The sequence below is a fragment of the Felis catus genome, chromosome E3 (genome assembly GCF_018350175.1).
Source record: "Felis catus isolate Fca126 chromosome E3, F.catus_Fca126_mat1.0, whole genome shotgun sequence".
NCBI classification, from domain to species: domain Eukaryota; kingdom Metazoa; phylum Chordata; class Mammalia; order Carnivora; family Felidae; genus Felis; species Felis catus.
Genome location: NC_058383.1, coordinates 1,473,385 through 1,498,566, shown reverse-complemented (window position 1 = coordinate 1,498,566; position 25,182 = coordinate 1,473,385). Strand labels below are relative to the sequence as shown.

Below are 25,182 nucleotides of genomic sequence, written 5' to 3'. Positions count from 1 at the left end.
CAGCACTACAGGGGCAGCCGCCAAGTCACAGGACCCCAACGGGGGAGAGGTGTGGCCAGCGGCCCTCGACGCTGGTGTAAGTAAGCTTGCCAAGGACCAGCCGGCCAACGGTGGTGACCGTGCTCACTCCACAAGGGTCCCTGTCTCTGGGCAGGCGGGTGCACCTGTGGGTGGGGGGTGCGGGGTGGGGGCCTGGCTTCCCGGCTCCGGGCGGCTGGAGGACACCCAGGACCCACTTCCAGGGTCACAGCCCAGGCCTGTGGGTGACTGAGAAGCCAGGAATCCCACCCCCTCCGGCCCACCCCCCCTGCATCCTCCCGGCCTCTGTGACGCACCACTGTTGCCATGGGAACCCTGCCAGCCGAGCTCATGACTTCAGGGCAGATGGGGAGGAGCTGGGCCTAGCAGCCTGGTCCTGCAGCAAAGGTCTCGGACAATTAGCCAAATGGCAGAGGAAACGGGGAAGTCGCCTGGCAGGGGCGGCACCCTGCTCTAAGACAAGGGGAGGTCCGAGACCCCGGTGGGGGCCGGAGGGGCGTGTGGGCGGAGCCCCACGCCTTCCAGACGGGGGTGGGCGGGGCCCGCGTCGGCCTGGGCTGGCGGTTGGAGCCTCAGTTTCCCTCTCCCCAAAGCAGGATCGACCACAAACAGCCCGTGTGTGTGTGTGAGCAGCATCTGCTGGGAACAGGGGTACAACTTCACATCTTCCTGGAGCCTCTGCCCAGGGGCCCTGATTGGCTGGGCCGCCTCTGGGGAGCCTGTCACGTGGGCCCCACCTGTCAGCACCAATTGGGGTCTCCCAGACACCTGCTCTGCGCCCGGGGTTGCCATGGGGACGGGCCGGCGGGGCGCGTGTGGGCACACCTGTCTGTGTCGGCGTGGCGCTGTGGCCGCCGCTGAGCTGTCCACACGAGCACGGAGGGGAGGCCCTGACCGCTGTCCCCTCCCGCAGTGGGAAAGGAAGGAGGCCTTCTTTTGCTCTCCTCCAATTCCACACCTCCGGGATAGGGATTCAGGAAGCTTCCCCCAATTTCCAATGAAAGACACAGAGGCTCGGAGAAAGGAGTTCACTTGCGTAAGGTCGCCGAGCCCTCGGAAAGTTCCAGAGCTGGTGAGGGTTGGGGTGGGGGCGGGAGGGCCTCAAGAGTCCAGAAGACGCCCTTGCCCGGTGGAGCCCTGGCCCTCTACCCTCCACCCAGCCAGAGGCAGGTGCAGGCTCCCCATCAGATGTATACGACGAGAAGACAGTGCAACCTGGCTGCCCCAGTTTGGAGCATTACGGCCGTCGGCGCTGCTGATCGGCTCTGGCGTCTCCTGGCTGCCTCCTCCTCAGCTCCACTCAGACACACCCCCAGCCCCCTCCCCTCCCCAGCCCCCCCCCACCGCACCCCTGCCTGCAGGCCACAGGCCCTCCCGCCCAGCAGGGGAGAGAGAAGCACAGCCGCCCGGCCCCCAGGATGGACAGTGAGCCAACAGGAGGACAGAGGGAGGGGCCTCAGCCCTTCTCAACACAGCAGCCACGAGCCCAGTCCTGGCCAGAACAGTCCGGGCCCCGGGGACCGGCTCTGCGAATTAGAAGGTGGGTGTTGCGGGGGGTGGGTGCCCGCAGCCCCCGTGCCTCCAGGACAAAGGCTCCCGTCCCCTCGGGGGGCTGCGGTGCCCCTTGCCTGTCCCTCACGGGCAGCCTCCGCTTTCACCCTGTCTCCCACGTGGCACACCAGCCACTGTGCGGGTGGGGAAACTGAGGCCTAGAGTCAGAAATGGCTTGTCCAAGGTCACGGAGCCAGGAAACGGCAGACGCCAGGAGGGCCTGACCCGGGACTGGGTCACCACGTGCAGTGGAGGACGGCGGGAGGCCTCGGTGGCGGCACCACCCCGGCCATCCTGGCGGCCCTGGGCACCCGTGCACCAGCCTGTCCCGGGGCCCAGCGCTGCCGGGCTCAGCAAGCAGACGCTGCCGGTCAGGAATGCAGAATTGGCCTTTAAATACTTCAGTGATTTCATGCCGTGGCGTCTCCCTCTTCCCCAGCCGCCCGAGGCGCCGGGCCGCGCCGCTGAGGCCTAATGAGCTGTGAAGGTCCATTTTTCAAAGTTAAACATTTCCCGGGCTCCCTGGCCCAGGCTTTAGCTGCAGCCTGGAAACGTCCTGGGTGCGGGGCCCACATGGCCACCGGCGAGGCTGCTGCCCACACGGGTTTCCAGAACACCCTCCGCTCTGTTCTCACTGCCCGCCGGTGCCCGCGGACAACCAACCCAGCAGCCTGCTTGTGGACACAGAGCCGGGATGGACACGGCCCGGGGGGCTGGGGGGCCCAGCCCAGTGCAACCTTCAGACGTGTGGGCCCTAAACCCGCCCCTTTACAGATGAGAACACTGAGGAGGGCTGGAAACCCCCTCATGTCAGGGACCACGGAGTCTTACGCAACTCTGGTTCCCTCGGGGTGCAACACGGGGCCAGGCACACAGCAGGTGCAGAATAAATGTTTGCTGCCAGGAGTAACTCACCCGAGGCCGCAGTTAGTGGCAGCCATGGATGGAGACCCCCAACCCCAGGACCTCGGCTCCTGGATCCGCTGCGTGGGCCTGGCAGGGCTCAGACCGCCCCGTCTACCAGGTCACGAGAGGTGACCTGACCCCCGGTCGACACCCTGCCTCTCTGGGGTGACTGGTGGAAGGAAACCTGAACCTGTACTCAGGCGGGTGGGGTCAAGCCTCAGTTCTGCTGCTGCCCGGTTCCATGCACTGGGGCAAGCCACCTCTCTGGGCCTTAGGGTCCCCATATGCCACTTGAGGACATTAATCTCTTGAGCTGGGCCTTCCTGTTCCTGTTTCTTCCAAGCCCCGTCCACACGGCCATTCTCTTCCAATCACTCACCCGTCCGTTTATGGCCGTATGAAGAACGTAGCAAGCCTGCAACATGCCAGTTCTGGGCCAGGGCAAGAGCCCGGGTCCCCAAATCCTGACCCATGACCTTCCAGGATGCCAGGTACTTAAAGAGCTCGGGAGCACCCGTTCTGTCACTGACCGTGGCCTGCTCGGGCAAGAGCTCCGGTCCCCGACTCTAGATCCCGCGGAGACAACCAAAAGCTAAGGGACCTTTGAGCAAAGCTCCCCAGCCCCCCGTGATCCTGCCTCGGGACCGTGTGAACCTGGTCAAGAACGTCAGACTCTCTGCCTGTAACAGGCACATGACTGCAGAGGCTTTGGACGGGGCCACACCAGGGAAACTGGCTGGCTCAGAGAGCTGTGAACGGACAGCTGGTTAGGGGATTCAACAAAACGACTACAAATAGAGGGACAAGATATTTTTCGCTTGCTACCAACCCCACGGCTTCTCAAGGGTCTGTGGGCACCAGGTTCTCGCCACCAGCAAGGGCGGGACTGGCCCTGCCCAGATGAGCCCCTCCGCAGATCACAGGGCAGCGGGTTCAACTTGCAATCCCCAAATTATACCAAACACCCAGAAATACATGCATGGTTCCTTGGCAACCCCTGGCTGTGGGGACTGAGCTGGGAGTCTGTGTTTCCCGGGCACGTTATATCACTGGAACCATGACTAGGAGCCTGTGGAGCCTTGAAATTGTACTCACTCCCTAGTACACACGCACAGGGTGCCATGTAGAGAGGCTGGGTTAAAAAATAATATTGGGATGGGGCGCCTGGGTGGCTCAGTGGGTGGAGCATCCAACTTCAGCTCAGGTCATGATCTCGCGGTTTGTGGGTTCGAGCCCCGCGTCAGGCTCTGTGCTGACAGCTCGGAGCCTGGAGCCTGCTTCGGATTCTGTGTCTCCCTCTCTCTCTGACCCTCCCCCATTCATGCTCTGTCTCTCCTTCAAAAATAAATAAACCTTAAAAAAATAATAATACTGGGACTATTGATAAAAACAATAACAACAACTTGGATCAATCTCCAGGGAGTTTTGTTGAAAACAAATCCAGTCCCCCAAATTATGTACTGTATGATTCCATTTTTACAGCATACTTGAAAAGACAAAATTATAGAACTGGAGAACCAAGGAGGGGTTACCAGGTCCAGAGATGGGGTTGAGGGGAGGGAGCTGAGTGTGGCTCTTCCGGGGCAACAAGAGGGAACCTGGGGAGATGGAAATGTTCTGCATCCAGACGTATCACTGTCAATATCCTAGCTGTCACTATACCATAGTTGTGCGAGGTGGCATCACAGCGAGGAACCAGATAAAGACTACGTGGGATCTCTCCGAATTATTTCTCACAACTGCATGGGACTCTACAGCAACCTCAAAAATCAACCAAAGCCAAGTTTAAATAATGCCATCAAAAAAGGATGGCTTTTTTAATAAAACATGTCAGGTCAGCTGGCTCAACACAGGGAAAGACCTCAAACTCGATCCCTACCTCACACCATAGGTAAAAAACTCATTCCAGTTGGACAGAAAACCTAAATGTCAAATGTACAACAGCAAAGCCTTTAGAAGGTGGCATGGAGAAGAGTCTTCAAGGACTTTAGATGAGAAAACATTTTGTTATAAACTAACAAAAAGCACTGACCACGAAGGACGACTTGGACTGCACCAAGATCAAGCACTTCTTCTCTTTTAAAGACCTAACTAGAAGAATAAAAACATATGGAGCAGGAGAAGATATTTACAACCTACATAATCAAGAATGGAAGTGTTTATAGATATATAAAGAATTTCTCCAGGGGCGTCTGGGTGGCTCAGTCGGTTGAACGTCCGACTTCAGCTCAGGCCATGGTCTCGCGGTTTGTGTGTTTGGGCCCCGCATCAGGCTCTGTGCTGACAGCTCAGAGCCTGGAGCCTGCTTTGGATTCTGTCTCCTCTCTCCCCCTCCCCACTTGTGCTCTCTCTGTCTCTCAAAAATAAATGAATGAAAAAAATTTTAACCTTCAAAAAAAGAACTTCTACAAATGTATAAGAAAAAGACCTTTCAGTAGAAAAAAAAAAATGGGTACAGGTTTTGAGCAGATACATTAGAAGAGAGAATATCCAAATGGCCAATCTACTTATGAAAAGATGCTCACCAGTAGGGCTAAAAGGTGGGGCACACTCCCGTCAAAATCAGTACAGCCACTTTGGACAACTGTTTGGCGTTATCTACTAAAACCACACACAGGAACATCCCCGCTGGGGATCCGTCCAACAGAAATGAGTGCATGTGTCCACCAAAAGGCATGTACAAAATGTTCACAACAGCACTACCCATAAGCCCTGAGGTCTGGAAACACCCAAATGTCCATCAGTGGTAGAAAAGACCAACAGATACTCTAATCAACGTTTAACATAAACTACGTCTATAGCGCCAACACTGAGGGACCTCACACATATTTTGTTGAACAAAAGAAGCCAGTCCCAAGAGAACACTTACGGTGTGGTTCCACTCACATAAAGCACAGAAATAGGAAAAAAAACATCTATGGAACTGAAAATCAGGAAAGTGTTTCCCTTTGAGGAGGAAAGAGGAACGGTGATAACAGAGGCGGCAGAAGGGCTTGTGAGAGGCAGGTAACATCTCACTTCTTGACCTGGATGGTCCTTCCGTGAGTTCCACCCGGTGACAACTCACGGAGTTTTTCGGAGTTTTCTTTTCAGAGGATAATGCCACAAGGGTGGACTTCTGGCATGCCATCGTAAAGAGGTCACCAAGTCCTGTCACTGAAACAACTATAAAACTAGTCAAAATGATTAAAAATAACCATTTCAACATCCTCGAGACTGGCCAAAGGCATGTACGCCTGAAAAACTGGTGAACTTTGAATAATGCGGAGTAAAGGGGGTGGTGTTGCCCGAAACTGCTCCCATCGCCCCACTCCCAGCTCAGCTGGTGCATCATCGTAACAGGGCAGCACAGGGCAGGGCAGGCCACGAAAACTAGCAGCTTCACTGCCAGAGGCTGACATGATTCAGAGCAGAAGACACAAAACTCACGATCAGCAGCCGCGGTGTCCGTAAGAAGTGGCAATCTCCATGGCAAGTGAACGGGGAAAGCCAGACGTTCTACCGGGCAGAGGCTGTGATCCTGGCTCGGGCAGCAACAGACCAGGGAATTAGCTGGAAATGTGACAGAGACATGAAACGTGACGGCCATCGTGATGGGCTGTAAGCTCTCCACGTGTGGCCAGCTGATGGGCAGCACGCGAGCACGTGGCAGGGCAGAGAGGGTCCAAGAAATTCACACATCTCTGGCTTACTGAGAGCCTGTGGACATACACAGAGGAGACATGAGAGGTTCTGGCAGGAAGTAAATGCCAGGCAGGCTTGGAAACTGCCTGGCCTTAAAATGTGCTCCTAAGCCCACATGCAGATTCATTGGCAGACGGTGGAAGCCTGACAGGCTCCAGGTGTTTGCACACAACCTCTGACCGATCAATGCCTGACCACTAAGCTAAGCAGACACAGAGATGATCCTCAGGAAGCCAGAATTAAATATAAAAGCAGGGATTTCTAAAGGGGAGGGGGACAAAACAGAAACATCAACAGTGACACATCAGAGGAAAATGGATTTCAACATTTCAGTCCAGAAGAGTTCCTCAAAAACCAGCAAAAATAACAACTTGAGGGCAGGGGGTGGGAGATTAGAATCCAGAGCTGTTTTAAAATATTATCTACAATATCCATTTTCAACCCCAAATTGCAAAACATACAGAGAAATACGAAAGGGTAACTTGTACTCAGGATAAAAAGCGGTCAATAAAAATTGTCAATGAGTGTCACAAGATGTTGCATACAGCAGACCAAGACTCCGAGGCAGTGATCATAAATCTGTTTTTAAAAAAGACAATTGTGTTTAATGAGTTAAAGTATGACGACAATGACTCAAAACTAGAGAAACTCGAGGAAGGGAGAGAGTATTTTTAAAATGGAAATTCTGGAATTCAAAAGTATAATGAGTGAAAAATTCTTGAGAGGGGCTCAACAACAGATTTGAGACAGCAGAAGAAAGAGTTAACGACTCAAGCAGATCAAATGGAATTGTCCAACTTAAAGACAGAAAGAAAACGTAAGGAAGAAAAACGAATCAATGTGTGAGACAACATCAGAGACACCAACATCCATGTGATGGGAGAAGAAAGAGACAGGGACAGAGAGAGAGACAATATTTGAAGAAATAATGGCTGAAATTTTCCCAAATTCGATGCAAAGCATGAATATAACAAATGCAAGATCAGTGAAAACAAAATTCTCACATTTAGACACATCGTAATCAAACTGTTGAAAGACAAAGAGATATTGGGAAAAAGGGATTCATCACGTGCAGGGTGAAGGCAGTGTGATTAATGGCTGACTTCTCATCTGAAATTATGGAGGTGAGAAGGCAGTGGGACAGCATTTTCAAAGGGCTGAAAGAAGAAATGTCAGCCAAGAATTCCATGTCCCATGAAACTACCCCTCAGAACCGAAGGCAAACTAAAGACATTCAAAGACAAACAAAGACTGGGAGAATGTGGCAAACCTCCTTCAGAAGACATACTAAAGGAAACCTTGTAGGCTCAAAGGAAACAATGCCTGAGGAACTTCAAATCCACAGAAAGAAAGGAAGAGTACAGAAATGGTAAGTGTGGAGACAGACATAAAAGTCTATAAGGGGCACCTGGCTGGCTCAGTTGGAGGAGTGTGTGGCTCTTGATTTCAGGGTGGTTGAGTCAAGGCTTACATTGTGCATAGAGATTACTTAAATAAATAAAAAAGAGAGTCTGTGAAGGTGCTTTTTTTCCTTAACTTCTTTCAAAAACATAAGATTATATGAAGCAATAACTGTAACACTAGACTCTTGGGGTTTAGCATATAGTAATACATATGACAATAGCATAAGGACAGAGAAGATAATGGGACTATATTGGAGTAAAATTTCCATATTTCACTATCATTAAATTAGTGTTAATCTAAAATTATTTGCAATGAGTTAAGATGCATATTGCTACTCCCACACAACCACTAAGAAAACCAAGGAATATGGTTTAAAAAATTAACAAAAGGAATCTACATCGTACACTGAAAGTATTTACCCAACACAAAAGAAGGCAACAAAGGAGAAAGAAGGAAAAAAAAAAGATGAGACATGTAGAAAACAAGTAAGAAAATAGTAACCATATCAAATTTTTAAAATACATTAAATGTAAATGGACTACACAGCCCAATCAAGAGGCAGAGATTGTTAGAATGGGTTAAAAGAACCAGATCCAAATATATATTACCTAAAAGTGATGCACTTTGGCTTCAAGCATACAACAATGTTGAAAGCTAAAAGATGGGGAAATACATGCAAACAGTAACCTTACAGAGCTGGAGTAGGTAAATTAGCATTCGACAAAACAGACTTTAAGAAATATTGCCGGGGGCGCCTGGGTGGCTCAGTCGGTTGGGCATCCAACTTCGGCTCAGGTCATGATCTCGCGGTCTGTGAGTTCGAGCCCCGCTTCGGGCTCTGTGCTGACAGCTCGCAGCCTGCTTCGGATTCTGTGTCTCCCTCTCTCTCTGCCCCTCCCCCACTCATGCTCGGTGTCTGTCTCTCAATAATAAATATTAAAAAATAAAAATAAAAAATAAATAAATATTGCCAGAGCAAAGAGTGACATTTCATAATGATAGGCCCATATCTCAGGAAGATGTAACAATTACACATGGACACACCCCTAACAAAAGGGCCCCAAGCTACATTAAGCAAAAATCGACAGAATTAAAAGGAGAAATAGACAATTCGACAATAGCTGGAGATTTCAATACTCCAGTCTCAATAAGTGACAGAACTAGACAGGAAACAAGCAAAGATACAGAAGAGGAACAGCACCGTCACCAACTTGACCAAACTGACGTTTATAAAATATTCCATCCGGCAGAATAGACATTCTTTTTAAACACACGTGGTTCATTCTCCAGGGCAGACATGTGCCAGGCTATGAGGCGAACCTCAGTAAACTTAAAATGAATGAAATCGTAGAAAGCATAGTCATCAATCACAACAGAATTGAAGAGAAATCAACAAAAGAAATAAATCTTGAGAAATGCCTCAAATATTTGGAAAGGAAACAACAGAGTTTTAAATAGGCCATGAGTCAAAAAAAAAGGAAATTAGAAAACGTCTTTACTTAAAACAAAACCAGAATGTATCAAACTCTATGAGATGCAGTTAAAAGCAGAGCTTCATTTGAAATTTATAGCTTTCAGGGCACCTGGGTGGCTCAGTTGGTTGAGTGTCTGACTTCAGCTCAGACCATGATCTCATGGTTCAGTTCATGAGTTCGAGCCCTGCATCGGGTTCTGTGCTGACGGCTCAGAGCCTGGAGCCTGTTTTGGATTCTGTGTCTCCCTCTCTCTCTCTGCCCCTTCTCCACTCGTGCTCTGTCTCTCAAAAATAAACATTTAAAAAAATGCTTAAAAGATTAGAGCTGAGATTGGTGGAATAAACAACAGGAAAAAATAGGGAAAATCAATGAAACAAAAATTCAGTTGTTTGAGAAAATCAACAAAAATGACAAACTTTTAGCTCGACTGACCAAGAACACAAAGGGAGAGAAGACACAAATTACTAAAATCAGTTATTAAAGAGGAAACACCACTACCAATCCTACAGAAATTAAAGGGGGTATAAGGGAATATTACGAACAACGTGATTCCAACAAATGAGACAATTTAGATGAAATACACATCTTCCTAGAAAGACACAAATGATCAAAACTGATTCAAGAAAATTTGAATAGACTTACACCATTTTTAAATGAATAATTGAACATATCCCCACAGAGAAGAGCCCGGGTCCAGATGGCTTTCGTGGCAAATTCTGTCAAATATTTAAAGAACCAATACTGACATTTTACAAACTCTTTCAGAAAAGAAAGAGGAGAAAAACTTCCTTACTCATTGTATGAGATGAGTACTTCTTCCCTGATGCCAAAACCAAAGACATCATTAGACAATAACAGACCAATATCCCTCATGGACACAGGTGCAAAAATCCTTCACAAACTGTAAGAAACCAAATCCAGTCACATCCAAAGAGGATTATACAAATGGCACTTATCCCAGGAATACGTATTCGTGATAAAAACGCATAACAAATCAGGAGGACAAGGGGCCTTCTCAACCCAAAAAGGCCATCTATGAAAACCACAGCTAACATCATACTTAACCGTGAGTGAAAAGACTGAATGCTTTCCCTCTACAGCCAGGAGCAAAGTGGCCTCTGCCATTCAGCATTATTCTGGAAGCTCTGGTAAGTGCAGTAAGGCAAAAAACACAAAAAAAAAACAAAAAAAACAACAGAAAAAAAGTAATAAAAGGAAACTAGTTTGAAAGGAAAGATGCAAATAAAACTCTCCTATTTGCAGATGACATGATCCTGTATGTAGAAAATCTAAGAAGTCCACAAAAGTCTACTGGAACTAGCTAATAATTAAATTTAACAAGATTGTGGGATAAAAGATCAATACACCAAACTCAATTTTATTCCTGTGTACTAGCAACAAACAATCTGAAAATGAAATTAAGAAAATTATTCCATTCCCAATAGCATCAAAAACCATCCAGGAATAAATTTAACAAAAGAAATTTAATTAGCAAGACTTGCACATAGAAAACAAAAACAAAAAAAATTGCTAAGAGAAATTACAGACCTAAATTCGTGGAGAGATATTCCATGTTCATGGATTGGAATACTTAATATTCCCAAACTGATCCACAAATTAAACACAAGCCCATCAAAATCCCAGCAGGTTTTCTTTTCTTTTCTTTTCTTTTCTTTTCTTTTCTTTTCTTTTTTAAGACACTGACGAGCTGATCCTAAAATTTACATGGAAGTACAAAGGAGTTAGAATAGCCAAAACGATTTTTCAAGAAGAAAAACAACTTTGGAGGACTTACGCCACACACTGTAAAAACTTAGCGCAATTGGGGCGCCCGGGTGGCTCAGTTGGTTGGGCATCTGACTTCGGCTCAGGTCACGGGCTCTGTGCTGACAGCTCAGAGCCTGGAGCCTGCTTCAGATTCTGTGTCTCCCTCTCTCTCTCTCTCTGCCCCTCCCCCGCTCACATTCTGCCTCTCTGTGTCTCTCGGAAATGAAGAAATGTTAAAAAAAATTCTTTTAACTTAGTGCAATGCTGCAGTAATCAAGACAGTATGGTTCAACAGACAAGTACATCAGTGGAATAGAAGTGAGAGCCCACAAGTAAACCCTTACCCTTCTGGTCCCCAGAAAACTTAACACAGAGAAGGCAATATTCAAATCTGAGGCAATATGGTACGGGGACAATTAGGTATCCATACACCAAGAACTGAACTTAGACCCTTATATGCCGTGCCCAAACATCAGCTTAAAAACAGACCCAAATGCAAGACTATAAAACGTCTCAAAAAAGGCACAGAGGAAAATCTTTGTGACCTCGGCTTAAGCAAAAAATCCTTAAACACCAAAAACGTAAAAGAAACACCATAAAGGAAAAGCAATGCACAAACCAGACTCTATTATAAATAAAAACTCCTGTGCCCTAAAAAACACCTTTAAAAAAAAATGAAAGGCAAGCTATAGACAGACTAGCATAAGGTATTTGCAAATCATATTTCTGATAAATGACTTGTATCCAGAACGTATAAAGAATTCCCCCAATAATTCTGAATAGTTTTGAAACTCAGGAAGACAAATGAACCCCTGAACACGGTCAAAAGATTTGAATAGAAATTTTCATCGAAAAAGGAATATGAATGCCTAACGAACGCATGAAGAAATGTTCAACTTCATCGATCATCAGGCCAGTTGAAACCACAGTGAGATACGCCCGCCTGAATGTCCACAACGGAAAGACCACCACGACCCTCACGCATCGCTGCGGGAACGTAACACAGTGCAGGCACTTTAGAAAATTCTTAAATTGCTAGCAATTTTTTTTTAATTTTTTTTTCAATGTTTATTTATTTTTGGAACAGAGAGAGACAGAGCATGAACGGGGGAGGGGCAGAGAGAGAGGGAGACACAGAATCGGAAACAGGCTCCAGGCTCTGAGCCATCAGCCCAGAGCCTGACGCGGGGCTCGAACTCCTGGACCGCGAGATCGTGACCTGGCTGAAGTCGGCCGCTTAACCGACTGCACCACCCAGGCGCCCCAAATTGCTAGCCATTTAAATACGAACTTACCGTACGACCACTGCGAGGACCCCGCCCAAGGGAAACGAACGCACGCGTCCACACAAAGGCTCTACGCCGAAGTTCACCGCAGCCCCAAACCGTACCCCATCCAAATGCCCGCGATTGGCATCCGGGTACGTACAACTCGGTTCGGCGAAGAACGGAATCGTACCCAGCCACAAAAGTAAGCAAGCTACCATCTCGGGCCACGGGATGCAGACGCTCGGAGGCGTTCTGCTGAGTGGAAGAAGCCACGCACAGGAAACCACGTGGGAAAGACCCAGAGAAGGTGCATCTCTAGAAAGAGCCCGTGGGTCGGTGCCGGGGGCAGGCGCACAGGCGGACCGGGGTCCTCTGGGGTGACGCGCACGTTCGACACTGGCTTGTCACCGGGTCCACAACTCCATAAACGCAGGGCAACCACTCAAGAGCACCCCCCGGGGGCACGTGGACGTGCAATGGGCGTGCACACCTCCAGCGTCACAGTAGGTGAATGCCCTCCAGGTCAAGCTGTCGTGGAACAGGGGAGGTGGGGAGGCGCGCTTTGCACAACCCACCGCACCTCCGCTGCTCGCGCCCTCTTTGCCACCTTGTTCTGAGAACAGCCTTTAGAATAACTTACAAGCCCCCAAGGCCATGGCCTCGTCACCGTCACCCCTAGGACTCCACATCCCACATGACCTAGGGATCATTTCCTTAGGACCTTGGGTACTGCCCCACAATCAAACTCCACGGCTGCCTCCCTCCCTGACTCCTGCCGACCATGCAGGACAAAGAACCCTGGGCAGTGGCAGACAGGGAGTGGCGTGGGCCCCACGAGCCCCTCACCCTCCACCCAAGCCAGGCAGGCTCCTCCCTCAGCCCCTCATCCAGGGCAGACCCTGGTGCCTCTGCATCGAGGGCCAGCCCAGGTTGGTGACAGCCAGTGACACGCTCTCCCTCCTCAGGAAGGCTCAGCTCACCCATCTGGAAAATGGGCAGAGGGCTGCCTGGGGTGGGAGGGGCACCTGTGACAGGCAGATCCGGGCTCTGGCACTTGTAAGCGGTGAGCCCACACCGTCTCGTCTCCGTGTCTCGGCCTGCTCATCTGTGAAATGGGCACGCGGCACCTCCCTCACGGGCTCTGCGAGGATTCCTCACAGGGAGCGGGAATTATCCCAGCCCGGGGGAGTGCGAGGTCCTGCGGTTCCAGCAGGCCCCCTGGGACGGAGGTCGGGGCAGGCGGGCGGGACAGGAGTCCAGGGTCCCGAGTGGCGGGGGCCGCCCTCCAAGCCTGTTGCCCCTTCTGGAAGAGCACAGCTGCAACAGCCCCGAAGCTCTGATTATGAAGCTCGGCCCAGCTTCCTTCCTACCAAGAAGCACCCGTGCCTCCCATCACCTGTCCCCCAAAACAGCGCTTTCTCCCTGAATGTAGAATTTCCAGACATTCTCCCCCCCCCCCCAGAGGAGGGTGGGAGCTGGAAGGGCTGAATTGGATCCTGTCACCTCCTGGCTGTGTGACCACTGAGGTTCAGGATCCCCTTCCCAGCCCCCCACCTTCTGCAGAGGTAAACAGGAGAGACCTCGGGCCCTCCGTGGATGGCGTGCCCCCCTCCAGATCAACCAGGCCCTCTGTCTGCACACCGCCCACCTGTCTGCCCGAGGGACCCCCGTGTGCCCAGAAGGGAAGCCCCCCTCCCCTCGGCTTCCCGAGGACCCTGTGAGGGCACAGCCGGGTGTGTGACCCCCGGGTCCGCGCAGCGGCTGGCACCGTGAAGGTGACCCCACGATGGAGCGAGCCCCCCACCCCAGCCAGAAAGGAGGCTCCCACACAGGCGGCCCGCAGGAGCCCTCCGCCAGCCCCCTGCCTGTCAGCACACGGGACACGACTGGGCGCGTGCACCTGCTAAAGCACTCCCGCAGGGGCGCACGAGGACACATCGAAGCACAAGCGCCGTGTTCGACTGCGCCAGTGTGCGTGGCAGATGACGTGGCCGGGTGTGGCCGGACGTGTTCTCGAGGACATCAGAGCGCGTGCGGGCGTGCAGAGATTCATCCAGGGGTCGGGCGTGACGTGTGTGTGTCACTTTAGAGTGCCGGGGCAGAATGCCGGCTGGCGTGTTCGCACGTGTGCCTCAAACAGGAGAGCGTGTGCTGTGCGTGCACAGGTACGATGGACGCCATGGGTGCACGAGTGCGTGTGGGAGGCTGCACGGGTGCGTCCTGCAGGGGGCTGTTCGTCAGTGTGTGTGTGTGCACACGCAGGCCCTGGGGCCTGCCAGCGCGGCCGTCTTCCTGTCCTGGGCACAGCTGCCCGGTTCAGCCCCGACTCGCGTGGATTAAGGCCGGTGGAAACACTGGGTTTCTGGTGAGCTGTTTTTTCTAAAAAGCCGTCTCTGGCGAATTACATTCCTTCAGACCTAGCATGTTCTTGCTCTGTGGGGACAGCATAACCAGGACACCAGAATAAGCCCGCGTCTGTCAGACGGCAGACGCCTCCCCGGCCCACGCCTCGCCCGCCGTCCCCCCGGGCCCGTGGGGCTCACGCAGTCCAAACGGGGGGCCTCCGGGAGGCCCTGGGAGCGTTCACGCACCCTTCATTCTACAGCCTCGGTCTGCTCTACCGAATTTGCAAAAAATAAAAGAAAAAAGCAGACGACACGTTCATTTCATAGGAACGAAACACTCAGACAGAGGCCTCCGAGGTCGGAAGGTGCCCTTCGTCGGGGCCGCAGCCGGTGCGCACTCCCGCCTCCGAGGGGGGAGGGCGGGGGCGCACGCGCACACGTATGTGGCACACGCACACACGTGCACACATCCGCTCACTCCCAAGCTCAGACCCGAGCGGTGCGTCTCCCAGGGGAAGCCTGCCCGCCACCTGCCACGGATTCCCCGGGGCCCCACCTCCACCCAAGCACCCGAGGGCTCGGCGTGCCATGCGCACCGGGCTTCGTCACGGTCCCTTCTGGGGGGTTCCGGACATTTCTGAGACGCTAACGGGTGTCAAGGAGGAAACAGAACTTGCTTCCCACGACCCTGTTCTCTGCACAAACGCCTGCCTTGTTTCATCACGGACACAAGCGGAGGACAGGGTTCGCTTTGCACAACAGTTTTCTCTATAGGAAGGAAGCTCCAGGCGTTTGGGCAGCGTCAGAACAGACGCAGCCTGTCCGTCCATCACCAGCGCCGTCAGCCTGATTCGGGCCGCCCCCTCCCTCCCCGACGTCAGCCGAGACTCCCAGCCGGGTGCCCCATTCCCACTCATGCCCCCCCCAAACCCTGCGTTCACCCCCAAACACAAGGATCCTTTAAACACCAGCCAACCTCATCACTCACGGCTCAACCCCCCCCCCCAAAAAAGCTCCCCGAAGCACAGAGAGTGAGATCTGGCTCTTCCTAAGCACGCCGCCACCCCCCCACACCTGTCCGCCACCTCTCCCGCTGACCCCTTGCCCCCGGTGGCCGGCCACACTGGCCCCTTCGCCAGCACCCCCGTCCCTGCCTCTGAGCGCACAGGGCCTCCCGAGGAAGCCAGGGCTGAGGGGCTAAGTGAGCCCCAGACCACAGAACGGACAGCCCTGGGGACTCCACCAGACCGGCGACGGCTTTGTCGTCTACAGAACCTGCGTCCGTTCGGACTCGACCGCAGCTGGCCACCTACCCCGGCCCCCACTTCCGTTACAGAGAAACACCAGGCTCAGTGAAGGGAAGAAACCCGCCCCACCGTCGGGGCCTCCTGACCGGGACCTGTGGCACCCGGACCCGGCTCCCAGCCCCAACACCCCAGGATGGGGCTGCGCTTTGGGCCCATCTGGCAGATGAAAGCACTGAGGTTCAGCCACCCTCTGACCCTCAGCCAGGCCCTTCCAGAAGCTTCCACAGGGCTCTCCGACGTAGGGGACACCCCTCAGTGCCAACTGTGGAGGCCAAGCACGGGCTCTGGAGACACCTCTGGAGGCTCCCCGGCCCCTTGGGCTTCGGGGGCGGTGGCGGAGGGTGATCCGGTGGACGTGGCCTTCAGGGAGGAGCGGGGAACGGGGCGTCTGTGCTTATGGGTGCTGCCAGGGCGCTGGGCCAACACCCTCAGCCGCTGCTCGGGGCTCTGTGTTGCCGGCACAGGACAGGCACGGGGCTCCCTGAACCCTGTCCCCTGGCCACGCAGCACAGCCTCCTCTCCGAGGCGCGCACTGTGTGCCCAGGGGCCTGGAAAGCCCCCTTCCTAGAAACAGTCCTCCGCCTGCCAGGGCCAGCGGGGCCCTCCTCAGGCTGGAGTGGGGGGCAGCGCGCGGCCACCTGCACTTGTGTCTCTGCGGTTATTAAATGAAAGGGAGCTGATGACAAGGAGGCGCCTGAGTTTGATCCTGCTAGAAATAAACCCAGAATCTGCCAGTACACATGAGAGGGCCTCCAGGATGCTGCTCATCCTCCAGGACCCCCACCCACAGGAGGATCCCCACCCCACGGGAGGACTACCACCCATGGGAGGACCCTCACCCCATGGGAGGTCCCCCGCCCGCGAGAGGACCCCCCACCCCACAGGAGGGCCACCACACCACGGGAGGACTGCCGCCCACGGGAGGACCCCTGCCCACGGGAGGACCGCCACCCCGTCCGAGGACCCCCACCACATGGGAGGACCCCTGCCTGTGGGAGGACCCCCACCCCACGGAGGACCACCGCCCACAGGAGGACCCCCACCCACGGGAGGACTGCCACCCATGGTTGGACCGCCACCCTGTGGGAGGACTGCCACCCCACGGGAGGACCCCCACCCCACGGGAGGACGCCCACCCCACGGGAGGATCACCGCCCACGGGAGGACCACCACCCCATTGGAGGACCTCCCCGCGAGAGGACCTCCACACACAGGAGGACCCCCACCCGCAAAAGGACTCCCATCCCACAGGAGGACCCCACCCCGTGGGAGGACTACCACCCCACGGGAGGACCCCCACCCCACGGGAGGACTGCTACCTCGTGGGAGGCCCTCCACCCCGTGGGAGGACTCTCGCCTGCAGGAGGACCCCCACCCCACGGGAGGACCCCCGCCTGAGAGAGGACCCCCACCCCACGGGAGGATCACCGCCCACGGGAGGACTACCACCCCATGGGAGGACCCCCCCGCGAGAGGACCCCCACCCCACAGAGGACCGCCGCCCACAGGAGGACCCCCACCCACAGGAGGACTGCCACCCATGGTTGGACCGCCACCCTGTGGGAGGACCGCCACCCCACGGGAGGACCACCACCCCGTGGGAGGACCCCCCCGCGAGAGGAACCCCACACACAGGAGGACCCCCACCCGCAAAAGGACTCCCATCCCACGGGAGGACCCCCACCCCACGGGAGGACCCCCGCCTGCGAGGACCCCCACCCCACGGGAGGACCATCGCCCACGGGAGGACTCCCATCCCACGGGAGGACTCCCACCGGACCCAGCAGGCCCCGTGCACATCCCCTGGGCAGGCAGGGACCACCTGCCACCCGTGCCCGTCTGCAATGCCGTGGACGGCTGTCAGCCACCAGGGCTTCGTGAACACCCTTCCACACACAGCCCCTGGAGGGGCAGATGGCAGAGACGTGAGCTTCTTGGGGGGCCTCAAGGGGGGCAGGCAGGGGCAGGGCATGGCTCACGGGTCAGGCTGCTGTGCGCACACCCTCCCCCCCACACGCAGGCTGCGGGCAGGGCTTCGGGGGCCCTGTCTGTGAGGCAAGGAAGCTCCGCTCCCTCCAGGGTGGAGCAGGAGGCGGGGTGCAGGCCATGAGCACAGGAGCAGGGCCGTGCCTGGATGCTCCCGCCAGCTCTGATGCTGGCTTGCCACACTATCTGGGCCTCAGTCTCCCCATCTGTTAAATGGAGGGGTTGAACCAGAGGCCCTGTGGACTGCAATGGACGCCTACTGATGGCCGGCAGCCAAACAGTCCTCAGACTATGCCCCCCACCTTCTTCGTCCTTCACATGGGCGCCCAGACCGGACTCTCTCTACACCCCAACCTGGTCTGGGGATGCTGAGGCATTACAGATGCAGAGGCCAACCCCTGAGTCTGTGGGAGGCTGTCCCCAGGCCACAAGGGGGGGGTCCTACCCTTAATGCCCGGCTGCCTGTCGAAGCCCATCTCCCAGCCCTGCCCACCGCTCCCCCCAAAGGCCTCTGAGCCTAGACGCCTGCCCCTTCCTTCTGGATCATCCAAACACTTCCCACCCTTTAAGGACTGGCCCGACCCCTCCTCTGGGAGCCCCCCGACCTGGGGCAGAACAGCCCCCCAAGGAAGAGCTGGGGGCCAGCTCCTGGAGGAGGAAAACCCTGAAGGCAGGATTGGCCATAAATCCTGAGAAACTAAGACTCATTGTCAGGCAGGAAGGGAGGCGACCGGACAGGGCTGAGTCAGAGACAGCACCACGGAACAGCCCCAGGGTCGCGGGGGCCGCCAATGAAAGGCCTGAGTGTGGCCTTGGTCCCAGTGCTCAGATGCTGGGCCAGCCTCTGTGACTCAGTCTCCCCACTGCTCCTCATCCCCCAGAGCAGGGAGCCCAGGTTTGGCCTGTTTTTGACCCTAAGAAGGCTGTCAACCCTCCTGGGCCCCTGCTGCCCCGGGCCTCCGTTCTTGCTTTGCCTCCAAGCCTGAGGCCAGCCTGGAGAAGGCAAGCACCTGTTTCCAGCTCCCAGGAGGCTCCAGCTGTGCTCCACCACCCCACGTGACCTTTGGCTGTGGCTCTGTTTCTCGTCTGTGCCCCCACCCCCTGGACACAAGCTCCACCAATGCCAGAGCCTCATCGCGATCTTGTCCCAAGGCTCCGGGCAGAGCGCGCAGTAGGTCCTCGATATGCTTGCTGAATACACCTTCAGGCATTCTTCCAGCTCGAATGGCCAGAGGTCTTGGTTCCTGCCCCCATATGGCCACTGGGTCCCCAGGATGGTCCCTCTAACCCCTCCTCTCCCCCAGGAGAGCTTGGCAAAGCCAGCCAGACTCCGGCAGGTAGTGTGGAGGGTGACGGACAGGAAGGCCCAGGGAAAGGAGCCGAGTGCCCATAGCTTCCTGCTCCCTTCCAGGGCCACCGGCTGGTGCAAGGTGCATGGGGGTGGGGGTGCACAGGGAACAGGTGCCCCAGCAGCAGACGTGGTGCCTGCCTGGTAGGACTTGAACCAACGCACAGGTACAGGACCCCCTTGCCCCCTCTCTGCCCCCACTCACTGCGCACCCTCAGACAAGCCTGCCCTCAGTCTCCCCAAATGCACAGCAGGTGCTGGGAGGGAGGACAGCACAGTCCCTTCCACATCAGGGCTCCGGTCCCCCGCGTGGGCGGCACCATCGGCCACGGACCGAGGCCAGTCGACACCGGAGCCCCTGTTGGAAGCAATCGGAATCCACGACAGACAACAAGATGGGAAGGGCGCTGTGGGGGGGGCGCGGCGGGGACCGCGGAGATGACAAATGTATCCAATGTCCGCGGCAACGCCACCATCCGCTCCAGGTTCACGCCCGGAAATTTATGGCCCCGTCACCTGGCCCTGGAGATCTTTGTGCTGTCTGTCACTCACAGGCATTCTTCCTCCCTCGCCCTCCCTCCACATGTATCACCCGCCAGCCACCCACCCACCCGCGGGGCGTCGCCAGGGTCTGCCTGTTTGTTTCCTGCCGGGATATGCGAACGCCCCACGTCCAAGCACCTCCGCTCACAAATTTTCCCTGCTGCTACGGCATCTTCAGAAAAACAGGGTCGTCTGCTCGTGGGCACTGGGCGCCTGAGGAGGAAGGGACAGCTAGGGGCGGAGCGGGGGGGGGGGGGGGCTCTGACCCAGGAGGATTTGAGGAAGAGGGCTTCCGGAGTGTTCAGAAAATCCCACTGAAATCTAGAACGGTACATGTGTGTGTGGTGTGGTGTGTGTGCTAGGGACATGCAGATGTGGGACCCAGGCAGATGCTCCCTTTTTACTCCATCTGAGCCACAGAGTCTCGGCCCCACTAATTTTTCTCTCCCAAAACAGGTGATGCCGACAAGGAGGCACCCGGGGTCCAAGGATTCCAATCCCAGAGTCTAAAAGAACGGCTGCCAGTCTAAGCTCCGGCCCCGGGCTCTGCTGAGAACCCCGGCCGCCTGTGTCTCAGGGGGAGGTACGTGGGGGGTGAGGGAGCGGAGCTTTCCCTGGAGAGGGTCCTCCCATGCGGGGAGGGCATGGCTCCCAACCTGTCTGACCTGGAGGTCGTCTGCCCACCGGGAGGCGTTCAGACCTCCCCCTGCACGTGCCCAGGAAGATGAGGGACTAAAGTGCGGGCTGGGGTCCTGGCCCGTTTCCAGACCCCTAAATGCAGAAGAAAGGTGGGCATTTCCTCCTGCCAAACCCCACCGTCTGGAGTTTGTGCTTCCAGCTCTGGGTAGTCCCCTTGCGACAAAGTGGGGCACAAACCTGGCGTGGGGCTTATCATTCTGTCCCCCCAGGGCTGTTCAGCTAAAAGCTGAATGCTGCCCGGACCCAGGGCTGGGGAGGAGGCCAGGGGGCCGGCCAGGTGGTCAGAGTCTCTGAGGCTCGGAACAACGCGGCCCCATTTTCTCCTTTCCTCTCAGGGCTGGGCAGAGGCTAGGGGTCTTTTTGGAGACGGCCCCTGTGAAAGGCAGTGGAGAGGTTTGCCGATCGTAAGTCCCTGCACTCTGCACACTTCGAAAGCTCCTGTTCCTGAGGCTCGTAGGATCTAAGATCCTGGGAATACTTTCTGCACCGCCTCCAGCCCGATAAAGCAGGCATAAGGCAGACACAGCTGTATCCAAGCAAGGGCTCCATGATGCAAGCGCCCAGAGAAGACGCTCACACCTGAGGCTTTGCCGGGCCGTGCAAACCTGGCTTGGTCTTCCAGGCCCGGAGGAAAGGCCTCCAGGGGCCCCCCAGGGCTAAGCCTTCACCGTGGTGTTTCCTCCGTAAAGTATATATTATCATCATGCCCCCATTTTACAGATGTTAAAACTGAGGACCCGGAGGTTATCTGCCCCGAGATCGCACAGCTGACGCCAGAGGCGGTCGGTCCGTGTCCGAGGAGACCTGCAGGAGAACCCACCCTGGGCTGCAAGCAGGCGACAGGCGTATGTTAAAGGATTCCAAGGGGACTCCTGTCTTTGCAGGCGGATTGGGGCAAGGAGGCTCAGCACCACTCCCCCAAAAGACACGGCTATGAAAACGGGTCCAAGGTCGGGGGTCCACCAAGTTCAGAGCAAAGGCCCCCACCCCCACGCCAGGGCTTCAACTCCCCGGCCCCTCCCCCGAGTGTGGCCGGACCGTCCCGGAGCAGAACGCGGAGGCGCGCGACGCCGGGCCCGGGAGGGCAGACGGGGCAGGGACGGTGCCGCGGGCACGGACGGGGGGGGGGGGGGGGGGTTGGTCTCAGAGGGTCGGCCGCTGCGAGCAGCGGCTCTGGGGCGCAGGACCCGGCGCGGACCGAGAAGGGGACCGCCGAGGGGAGGGAGGGCTGGGGAAGGGGCGAGGCCACGCAAGCGAGCAGGGGTGCGACGGGCAGAGCGAGCGGGGACGGCGGCCGGACCCCGACCCGGACCCCCGCCCCGCCGCGCGCCCGCGCCGCCAAGTTCCTCCAACTTTGCCCGCCGCGCCCCGAGGGCGCACGGGGCCGAAGGCGCAGGGGCAGCGCGCGGGGTCCGGCGGGGTCCCGCGCCCCCCAGGCTGGGCGCGCGCCGTGCTCGGCCTCGGGCTCCGGGGCGCCGCGCTTACCTGCCGCCGGGCCGCGTTCCCGGGCTGCGCCCGCCGCCGCCGCCGCCGCCGCCGCCGTCCTCCAGGCTCTAACTTCGCTCCGGGGATTGAGATTCCTCCCCAGCTTCGCCCATCGATCCGCGCGCGGCCCCGCCCCGCGCTCCCCCAGCCCCGCCCGCGCCCGACGCGAGTCCGGCTCCGAGCCCGCGCCCGCCCCGCTCCCCTCCCTCCCTCCCGGCCGCCGGGAGGGGGGCGGGGGACCGGAGAGGCGGGAGGGCTGCTTTCCTCGCCGTCCCCTCCTGCCCTTCCTCCCACATCCAGGTGCGGGTGGGGGCGGGGGGCGGCGCTCGGGTCAGGGGGGCGCGCGGAAGCCGGTACCTGCCCGAGCCACCCGCGACCCCCACCACACGAAGCAAAGCCCAGGTGTTCTCAGGACCCGGGTGGGCCCGTCGGTCCGGCCCTCGTCGAGGAGGCGGACTTGGAGGCACAGAACACGGCGCGGGGGGGGGGGGGGCGGAAGGGACAGGTAGGGCCGCCCCCTCTCCTCCCCAGCCCTGGCTCCCCTTCCTTCCCTTACTCACCCCCACCTCTGGGATGACTCCGGGGTTCTCGCACTCTCTTCCCGTTTAGTTTGACCCTCACAACCTGCTTGTGTTAGACCCTCTTCCCGCAGATCACAGGCAGGGAAACTGAGTCAAGAGAAGCACGGACGTTTGCGCCATGCCTCACAGCCCATCCAGAGCAGGGGCCGAGGGGCACTCTCGATCCCCAGGATGGAGCCTCCTGACCCCTGCCGGCTCCTCGCTCCAGCCGGGCAGGCCTGGGCATAACCCCTCGATCAGCCAGGTTCCCAGCTCAGGGCCTTGCTCGCATCCCGCACAGCCTGGTTGGTCCCCACCCCCACCCCCACACACACACCGCAGGCGCCCGCGCCCCCTCCCCGCTTCCTGTCCCCCGCCCGCCTCTGATTCCCGGCCTCAGTACCCCCGGCACGCTCTCCGCTCCCCGCCAGCAGCTGGGCAATTCACCGAGCATACAAAAGAGTTGACTCAATTCAAAGGCAGCAAATCAAGATAAATCCTATAGTGTGTGGGGACCGGAGAGAGAATGTGAATGAACGTCCACAGCACAAGCAAGTCCTATATGGACTGGCCAGCCCCCAGCCCCCAGCCCCCAGCCCCGTCCGGGCACAGAAGGCTGACCAGGAAGCACAGGGAGGGTTCTGAGCTGCCCTCCCCCTGCCAGGCTGGAATTTAGGAAAATTTAGGAATTTCGTGCTTTGTGGCCCTCTCTTGCCTGTCTGCTGGGGCTCCTTTGAGGGTGCGGTGCAGGGCGAGAGCGGGTGTGCCCCCCACAGTTATCTACAAGTACCGGGCGCAGACACAGACAGCTCCAGGGTCAGGGGTGAGGCACAGGGAAGAAGGCTGTTGGGCCATCTGGGGCATCTGAGCTGTACGTGGCCTTTCTCTGGGGCAGCCCCCTACCCACACCCCTGTCCCAGCCAGTGCAGGCCAAGGTGTATCACCATGTAGGTACTCCAAGCCTCAGATACGCCAGGCCTGGGCACAGGGGACAGAGAGGATGGTGACAAGTCTCCCCTCGTCTTCAGAAGGCCTCCAGCTGCAGCTTGGAATGGGGCAAGACCGGTCCTCTCTCAGAGGCGACTCTGGTCACTCCCAGAAAGCCACCTTCCAGCCTCTGGCTTCGCTCTGCCCGGAAAATGCTCAGTAGTGACCGAGATCCCCGTGCGGCTTTTCCTAGGCAACCCCCTGCCAGAGGTGACTGGCTCCCTCCCTTTCTGACTTCCCCCAGACCCTTGCTGGCCGACGACCACCTCCGCCCTGGAAGAATGGGGTGGATGCACGTCTCCAGCATGCCAGGGACTGTGCTAGGCGCCTGCCCACAGTTAGATCCCGACCTTCTCACGGCTGGCCTGTTCCAAGGGATGTGAGCCCATTTCTGCAGCATGTAAGCCGAGGCCAGAGGCCGCAGCACGCCCTGTACCTGCACTGGCCAACCCCGAGGCAGGTATCTGGCCTCCCAGGGTAGGGGCTCTGCCGAGGGGCTCAGAGGTCAACTGCGGGGGGCGGGGTAGAAGTCCTCAAGGGAAGGTCCCCGCAATCCGAGGATCTGTGGGCAGGCGCAGGGATCCAAGCGCAGAGTTGGGGGGAGCAGGGGATTGGAGACGGAGCCGAAGGGCCGGCTTCGGGGTCCTTGTTATCGCGCCCCCCCCCCCCAGCAGCCCGAGCAGAGGCTGCGCCTTCCGGCTGCGACCTGTCCTCCAGTCTCGGCTGGGTCGCCCCTCCCCCGTGGCCGCGCCGCTAGGCGGTCTGCGTGTAAGTCATTAAATCTGTTTCAGAGAGACGCCGGCGCCGCCGCGAGGACATCTGTCGGGGACCCAGTGCTGCGATCCACGCCCCCTGCCCCACCCCCAGACCCAGAGCAGGGAAAAGGATGCGACACCTCGCTCAACAGAGCTGTGAGACTGCTTGAGCGCAGCACGCGAGAGCGCTGGAAGGCGTTGGGGTCCCTGAGTTAAGGGAGGGGGCGGGGCGGCGGCCAGCCCTGGGGGACAAAGACCCCCAAGCCGCTTGGGAGCTGGGCTCCGCAGATGGGCAGACGGGAAGAAGTATTCCATATTCCCCGCCCCCCAGACCCTCAAATGCACTCCAGCTTGGATCCGAGTGTTGGGAGAAGGTGGGAGGAGGAAACGGAATCCTCCTGGGCCTTCGGGTTGCGTGAAGGCGACGCTGGAAGGGAGGCCACCAGGACATCGCCTCCTCCCTGCACATGCGGTTGTAGCTACACCCCGAAACCCTCTCCGGAGCTCCGCGAGTCCCCTCGGCTCTCCACATCTCCCCAGGGTTGCCGGCGGCGGCCCCTCACTCGGGGTGGCGACCTGCCCGCAGGGGTGGGCGAAGGTGTTGCGCGCTTGTGTGTGTGCGTTGGGAGGAAGAGACGCTGACGGGAGGAAATCCCCGCTCATCCCTGGCAGGCTGGCCCCAGGAACCCCACACCCGTTCAGCGGAGGAGGACTCGCTTGGGGAATGTGCGCCCATCGCGCCAATCTGGCCCCGGCCCCCGGACTGACAGGGCGGCCACAGGCCACACCGTGCAATTTGGGACGAGAAAAAGTTGGGGGGGGGCGACACCCCGAGGCCGGGATGGAAAGAGTGGGAGGAGAGCGGGGAGGGGGGCGTGGAGGGTAGAGCGACAGGATGGGGACGCTGAGAGCTGGGAAGGGAGCCAGTTCGGGGCCTGGGGTCCCGCCCCACCCCTCAGCCAAGCCCAGCTTCGCAGCTCCCCGGGCCTGGAAAGGTTCGGGTCACAGGAGCCTATTAATAGCCGCGAACCGGGTCCTTCCCGCGGGCTCGGCATCTACGGGCAGGGCCAGGC

The 25,182-nt window shown here is 57.2% G+C and overlaps 1 protein-coding gene across 2 annotated transcripts in view; it reads right to left on the bottom strand.

Annotated features, from left to right (window-relative positions):
- ELFN1 (extracellular leucine rich repeat and fibronectin type III domain containing 1) overlaps positions 1-22,683 on the bottom strand; it is a 60,367-nt gene extending 37,684 nt beyond the window's left edge. Inside the window, exon 1 of one of the 2 annotated variants that reach the window (XM_045048074.1) lies at positions 22,368-22,683. The gene's annotated coding sequence lies outside the window, so the exon portion shown is untranslated. Of the gene's footprint in view, positions 1-21,807; positions 21,926-22,367 lie in introns of those variants that run through there. The other variant, XM_023246428.2, reaches the window with a different exon arrangement.
- Positions 22,684-25,182: the final 2,499 nt, after the last annotated feature.